The sequence below is a fragment of the Pinus tabuliformis genome, chromosome 1_1, assembly GCF_031772625.1.
Source record: "Pinus tabuliformis cultivar Carrire ecotype Pingquan chromosome 1_1, CPIR1, whole genome shotgun sequence".
NCBI classification, from domain to species: domain Eukaryota; kingdom Viridiplantae; phylum Streptophyta; class Pinopsida; order Pinales; family Pinaceae; genus Pinus; species Pinus tabuliformis.
In genome coordinates this window covers 256,966,500-256,974,324 of record NC_142297.1, presented here as the reverse complement: position 1 = coordinate 256,974,324, position 7,825 = coordinate 256,966,500, and the positions used below count along the sequence as shown (strand labels likewise).

The following is a 7,825-nucleotide window of genomic DNA, read 5'->3' as shown; positions in this document are numbered from 1 at the left end:
ATACCTGCAACTTCTTTTGAGAAGATTTAATGCCCACTTCTTTCTTTCTTTCTTCTAAGAGATGCATTTAATTTCATCTTTTTAATCTCAACATCTTCAGTTTCCTTTGAACTTAAATTTAGTCTCCACAATGTAAGCTTGCAACTATTCAATTTCAAAGTTACCAAAAACTGTAAACCAAATGACAAAATAAAAAAAAAATGACTGACCACTTTTTTTTTGGTATTGTAGATGATTTTAAGCATGAAAGTTCTTATAGATGATGAGTGAATGAACTTCCCCAATTTAAATAAATGTCAGTGCATTATCTTGTGGCTTTGCACCATGTCACAAATTCTTGCATTAAAGGGTGATAATTCTCAATGAGAAAAGTCTTGACTTGATCCATTTCATTAATTAGCAATAAATACAATGGTTGACTCTACTGTGGCCCACTCAGAACAGTTTTTCTAGGGCACTACCATAGATATATAGTTACTTCACTACAATTCAGAGTTCTATCTATCCTCCTCCTCCTTTGGTTTAGATAATGAGGTCTCGAGGGTAAGATACTTCAGGACATAGGATGGATTTCTTAGAATGATTGTTTCAAAACATTACTATACATATATAGTTACTTCACTACAACACAAAATTGAAACCAAATAGCCGAACATGAAGATAGTTCTTCCATCCATTCTCCTTGTCTGGTTTACATAAGAAGGTATAGAGGGCAAGGTACCTCTGGACATGGTAGAATGGGCCAAATAAACAAGGGATCCTAGTAAAGGTGCATTGATATATGTAGAAGGTTCTCATTGCTCATAATCATTTCGGTAATTAGTAAATCGATCCATGTTGTCTAGGCCTCCCAACCATCTCCCACCAAGATGTTGGGATTATGTGAATTGCTTTACAAAGATTGGAATCCTGCATTGCATGGAATGGGGTGACGATTCCCTTATAGGGAAGAGAAAATCCTCTATGATGAATACGTTTTGGATAGTGAGAACCATACCCAACCATGTATGACATTTTGATAGGATTATCCCCCAATATGTAATCAACCTTCATTGAAAAAACAAAAACATAGGATTGAATCACACCCTATATACCAATAACTGGATTAAAAGGTTAGAAACTTAATTACTGGGTTTCTATGAATCTATACCCGATGTTTTGCAATAGTTCTTACTCTCTTTGGACTAAAATTCATTGACCCACAAGTTAATAATTATTTGGAGGAGCTCAGGTATTTAGCATAAGTGAAGAGAAAGAAGGAAGAAGATGTAACATATTGCAAATTTCTATTAGGCATTGTGTAAAGAAGCCCTCCTGCTTACACAAGAATATACCCAATGTTAGAATCAAAATAAAACACTGAGGAGAGAGCATGTATACCCTTCAAAACTAGTGAAAAAAGTAGAGACTTGGAGTATATTTAGCATGTGAATAAGATACTCCAAGGAGAAGAGAGCAAATATAATTGTCAGCATGTCCTTTGTAATCATGAAGAGACTTCACGTTTTGTAGCAAGAACTCCTACACACATTAAAACCATGCAAGAGCTCAAAAATTCATACCTAGTAGGTATAGAATCAAATTGAAACACAATGAGTATATAAGAATGTGCTATCAATCAATAAATCACTACCCAACAAAAAACATAGATGTTGTTATACCTTTGATAGGAGGACTTGAGAACCTGAATGTTTATTGTCCCACCCAAATATATTGTCTGATTCATCAAATCCTAATGACTAGCCTTTTCATTGAATGTAATTTAGATAAGTTGGGTTGTGTGTTGCCTTATGTAGCCAGGCAACTCCCCAGAGTAGTTCATCCTGGGATGATCCCAAAAGAAAGTCAGTCATAAATCTTCCAACCTCATATTGCAGGCTAAGAATCAACTCAAAATTTGGCATTATATTTAATAGTACCTCATATCCAGAGTATGAGCAATAGAATGTAGAGACTCTAGATCTAAGTGAGTCACTATAATCTCCTCTATGCTTTTCAGCAAAATCGAATACCTCAGAATCCCAAGGAAACAAGGTCAGTTGTGTGAATTTACAGTGAATGCCTATAATGTAAACTTAAAATAGGTAACCATTTTAGCACTTACCCTCATGGAAGTATAAATAATTCATTTGGAATATGAAGGATTAGATTTGTGAAATACAAGGGATGCATTTTCAAGTGTTGCAACTGTTTCAGCAGCAACATCTAAACCAAGATGTTGGCTGTCAATTCTATAAATAGTGTGAGTTGTGTCCATATCTTCTAGCCATTCCCAATATTTTTGATTAGTGTTTGGATACCCTACCCAACACAAGTTTGAACATTGAATAAATGTTAGCCATAAGATGAAAAAAAAGTAATGTATCTTGTATTTTTAGTCAAATAAACAATGGCTATAGCTATAAAGCATGACATGGGTTAGTTTCTAGAGAGTTGAATTGTTGTGTACTATATATGCATTTACCTAGACATATATGGTGTCTGGATGTGGAGTTTCTTTCAACAAGTAATATGTGGCCTTGCGAATGGCATCCTTTGAGTTGGCTAGCTCACCACCCATGATCCACTGAATTCCAAAACACTCCATGACAACATTGTTGTGGTGAATGCCATTGGAAACCCAAATTTAAAATTCTCGCCTACATCATAGTATCCGCCAACCAAGTCCATGTACAAAATAAAAACGAAATAACGAAAATTGGAAGTGAAAAGTTGTTTGCACCTCTTGAGACATTTTGTCCCTTTTTACACTCAATAAAGACACCAAAAGAGAGATTGTTACTTCTACCACCCTATGTTATAGAATGGAAAAAGGAGGAGCTCAGGTATTTAGCATAAGTGAAGAGCAAGAGGAAGAAGATGTAACATATTGTAAATTTCTATCAGACATTGTGTAAACAAGCCCTCCTGCTTACATTAGAATATACCCAAAGTTGGAATTAGAATAAAAAATTGAGGATAGAGCATGTATACCCTTCAAAACTAGTGAAAAAAGAAGAGACCTAGAGTATACTTATCATGTGAATGAGATACTCCATGGATAAGAGAGAAGATATAATTGTCAACATGTCCTTTGTAGTCATGAAGATACTTCACTTTTCGTAGCAATAACTCTTGCGCGCATTCAAACCATGCAATAACTCATAAATTCAAACCCAATGGGTACATAATAAAATTGAAGCCCAGTGAGTATATAATAATGTGTTAATGATCACTAACTAACTACCCAACAAAACAAAATAGATATTGTTATACCTTTGATAGGAGGACTGGAGCACCTGGATGTTTATTTTCCCACCTAAATATATTTTCTGATTCATCATCTCCTAGTGAATGACCTTTTTATTGAATGTAATTTATATAAATTGGGTTGCATGTTTCCTTATGCAGGCAAGCAACTCCCCAGAGTAGTTCATCATGAGAAGATCCCAAAAGCAAGTCAGTTATAAATCTTCCAACCTCATCTCGCAGACTATGAAACAACTCAAAATTTCACATTATATTTAAAAATACCTCCTATCCAGAGTATGATTAATAGAGTGGACATACTCCAGATCTAAATGAGTCACTATAAGCTCCTTTGTGCTAATCAGAACAATAAAATACTTGAGAATCCCAAGGCAACAATGTCAATTGTGCATATTTATAATGAATGTCTACAATGTAAACTTAAAATAGGTAACCATTTTAGTACTTACCCTCATGGCAGTATGAATAAGTCATTTGGAATATGAAGGATAAGATTTGTGAAATACAAGGGATGCAACTGCAAGTGATGTAGTTGTTTTAGCAGCAACATCTGAACCAGGATGTTGGCTGTCAATTTTATAAACATTGCAAGCTGTGTCCATATCTTCTGGCCTTTCCCAACATTTTTTATTAATGTTGGGATCCCCTACCGGACACAAGTTTGAACATTGAATAGATTTTAGCCATAATATGAAAAAAAAATTGATGTATCTTGTATTATTAGTAAGATAAATAGTGGCTATAGCTGCACAACATGACATGAGTTAGTTTGTAGAGAGTTGAATCATTGTGTACTATATATGTATTTACTTGGACATATATGGTGCCTAGATGTGTTGTTTATTTCAACAATTAATTCGTGGCCTAGTGAATGACATCCTTTGAGTTGGCTAGCTCACCACCCATGAACCCACCAAATTCCAAAACACTCCATGACAACATCGTTGTGGTGAATTCCAATGGAAACCCAAATTTAACATTCTCTCCTACACCATAATATCCTCTAACCAAGTCCACCTGCAAAATGAAAAATGAAATAATGAAAGTTGGAATTGCAAATAGGTTTGCAGCTCTTGAGACATTTTGTCCCCTTTTACACTTAATGAAGACACCAAAAGAGAGACTGCTACTTCCACCACCCTATGTTGTAGATTCTCTTCTCACCACAACAATGAAAAGATGATTCTGATTATCCATGAAAAATTTCATGATCGTCACATGAATTGACTTGTTAATAACACTATAGGGAAGTCCAAGGAAGTACAAGAAAGATGTGTCTTCTGAATGTTAGATTTAACATTCCAATGCATGAAAAAACAAACTCTACATCAATGAGAACTGAAATAAACCAACTATCTATAAACACCCAATTCGAGCTTTTGAATCTCTTTGGCTCCTTACTAAAAAATAAGTTCTAGTTCAACCTGGTCCTATTCCTAAGGGAAAGAAGCATACAAACACTTATCCACATTGAGAATATTAAGGATATAACACAACATGGGTGGGACTAAGTCAAATCAATTCGAAATACCAAAACTCCAAAGCATTATTGAAATGAAATAGAATCTTTCCCCTGAAGATATATGGGATGAAGATAGAATACTTTCTTCTTTGAACTGGCACTAAGAAAATCCAATAAACCAAAGAACTTGTTAAAACTTAAGCATGTATGCATATATATACCATGTCCTATAGGGAATACTATAAAAAACATGAACAAAAGATGTCACTAGTATAACACATGAAAGGAATAATTGCATACATGTTGATAAAACCCATCTGACAGAGCAAAGTCTCTTTTCCAAGTCATACTTTGTCTTCTAGGGAGCTTGCCTAGGCATTGGTTTGTTGGCATTATGACACAGGTTTGGCGCTATGACACAGGTGTTGTCCTTGATGGCAACTCACTCAGATGACAGATCACAGTTCAGGCACGCAAAATGAAGGAAAAAGAGATATATGTAGGTTCCTCTTAACCAAGTTGCATATACACGCGGGATCACAGATCAAAAGGAGCATATACATATGCACACACTTTCATGCAAGGAAAAACGCGTACATGTGGGAAAGCTTATTTTTTGGTCCATGGTATTTAGTCCTTGGTATTTAGTCCATGGTATCTCGTCCGAAGTGTTGAACCCAGGTATTGGGTCCATGGTATTGATTCTCTATGGTTTTGGACCATGGAATTAAGGCCTAAGACTATAAAAGGGGGAAGAGATCATTAGGCAAAGGCATTCACTCAAGGATTGAATATCTTATGAAGAGCAAGATCTAGAACACTGGTCATTGGGTTATGGTGCATAGTTGGATCCGAAACAAGGAGGAACTTGAGCGTTAGAAGAAGGATAAGTTCTATTAATGGGTCTAGATCTTAAGGCTTGAATAGTAGTATCTTTATGTGATTTTGATCTGTTGTATTTGGTGCATGACTTGATCTATAAATCTAATAATCTGGGTATAACTAATGTATGAATAAGTGAAAATATTAAATTATCCTTTATAGATTTGTACGCAGGTTCGGCACAGCAAAGGCGCGTATACACGCCGGTTCAGTAAGTCAAAACAACGTATACACTGGTTGGCCTTAATACAAAAGCGTGTGCATGCAGGTTCTACATATTGAAGTAGCGTATGTCTCATGAAATATATTTTAGCCACTTCTATTTATTGCTGCAGTGTTCTGGGTTCAGGATTGGTTTCTGGTTACTGTTAATGTATTCTGGTTACAACATTCAAAGAAGTAATTGTTTGATTCAGTTTTGATTGAAGCAAAGGAGATTGGTTGATGCAAATGTATTTGATGTTTGATTATTGTTATTGATGGATCTAGTCTGAAAATTTATGAAACGTGGTCCCTAGAAGAAAAGAGAAGGTTGTAGCCTTCTGTAGGTCAGCACCTATGTACTAGTACATCAGTTAGTACAAAAGCTAAGGGGGTTGTAGCTCCCTTCCAGGAGAAGCTGGAAAATGAGAGAAGGTTGTAGCCTTCTGCAGGTAGAAGCCTGCGTACTGGTATAAGACTGCACCAGTACAAAAATATTGTAAAAAGAAGTTTCTTATTAAAAGAAGATAGAGACGAATTGCAGCAGGTGGTTTTCACCCACATTGGGTTTCCACCTTATATCTTGTGTCCATGTGTGTGATGATCTGTTCTGTTTTACTGCACCTGTTTACTGTTCTTATGGTTAATGAAGTTCTGATGCACTGATTAAGGATCATCACTTAATGAATCATAAGTTTATTGATATACGCTGGTTGCTTTAGACACAGTAGCGTATATACACAGTTTCCTATAACTAAAGTAGCATATACAAATCTGATTGTGAAATGAAAAATAATTGATTTGATAATACTGATTCACCCCCCCTCTCAGTATTATTTCCAACAATTCATATCAAAGCGGGTCCTTCAGAAGAAGCTTTATCGCTTGAAGGAAGATCTATCATCATGAGCAACTATGAAAAAGAGGCATCTATAAGGCCACCAATCTTTGATGGAAGCAAATTTTTCTACTGGAAGGTAAGAATCACAGCCTATCTTCAATCTCTTGGTACAGAAGTTTAGGACATCGTGGAAGTAGAATACACATTTCCATTAGCAACTCCTACAGATACGGCTCGTAAGAAGCAATATGAAACAAATGTAAAGGCTGTCAATACACTATTAGGGATTTTATCTCAATCAGAATTCATCAAGGTTATGCAGCTCAAAACAGAAAAATAAATATGGGACAAGATCGTTCTATGCTATGAAGGAGACGATCAGGTAAAACGTACAAAACTACAAACTCTCAGAATTCAATATGAAAATCTCAAAATGCACAATAATGAAAGTGCGGCTAATTATTTCTTACATATAGATGAGATTGTTAATCGTATGAAAAACTTGGGTGAAGAAATAAAAGAAGTTAGTTTGGTTGAAAAGGTGCTAAGATCTTTGTCTTCTAAGTTTGAATCAAAAGTTTCCGCCATAGAAGAAAAGCAGGATCTACAGAGCATTACCATGTCACAGCTGCACAGAATCCTAACTACTTTTGAAATGAGAAAAGGGGGACCATCAGACAGGAGAGAAGCTGCATTCAAAGCTTTGGGAAAAGGAGATTACAATGAGTCAGGACATATGTCAGATGGAGAGGAAGAATCAAACTTTGTCAAGAACCTTCAACAGGGTTCTGGAAGATTCAGAGGTAATCTACCTTTCAAATGCTTTTCTTGTGGAAGAGTCAGTCACTATGCAGCCAAGTGTCCTCATAAAGATAAGCTTGACAAAGGTAAGGAACCAGTTAGATGGAACATAAAACCTAATGTAAGTAAGAAGAGCTATTACACTCATGAAGACAATGATGGATTTTCAATTAGTGATGAAGATGAGCAATGTAATGATTATAGACTTTGATGGCTTTTGAAGATGATGATTTCTTGGATGCTATAGATGAAGATGATCTCTATGAAGAAATTTCTAAACTTAAAATCTGTTTATAAGAAAAGAGTATGATCATAGATACTCTGAAATTCCAACTTGTTGAAAGGGAAAAACACAATGAAAAGTTAGAATGTGAAGTTGTGGGACTTAG

General features: G+C 35.5%; 2 pseudogenes; both read right to left on the bottom strand.

Moving 5' to 3' along the window:
- Positions 1–613: 613 nt before the first annotated feature.
- Positions 614–2,670, bottom strand: LOC149212503 (endoglucanase 17-like; annotated as a pseudogene).
- Positions 2,671–2,792: 122 nt separating this feature from the next.
- LOC149212502 (endoglucanase 17-like) lies at positions 2,793–5,104 on the bottom strand (annotated as a pseudogene).
- Between the last annotated feature and the right edge of the window lie 2,721 nt (positions 5,105–7,825).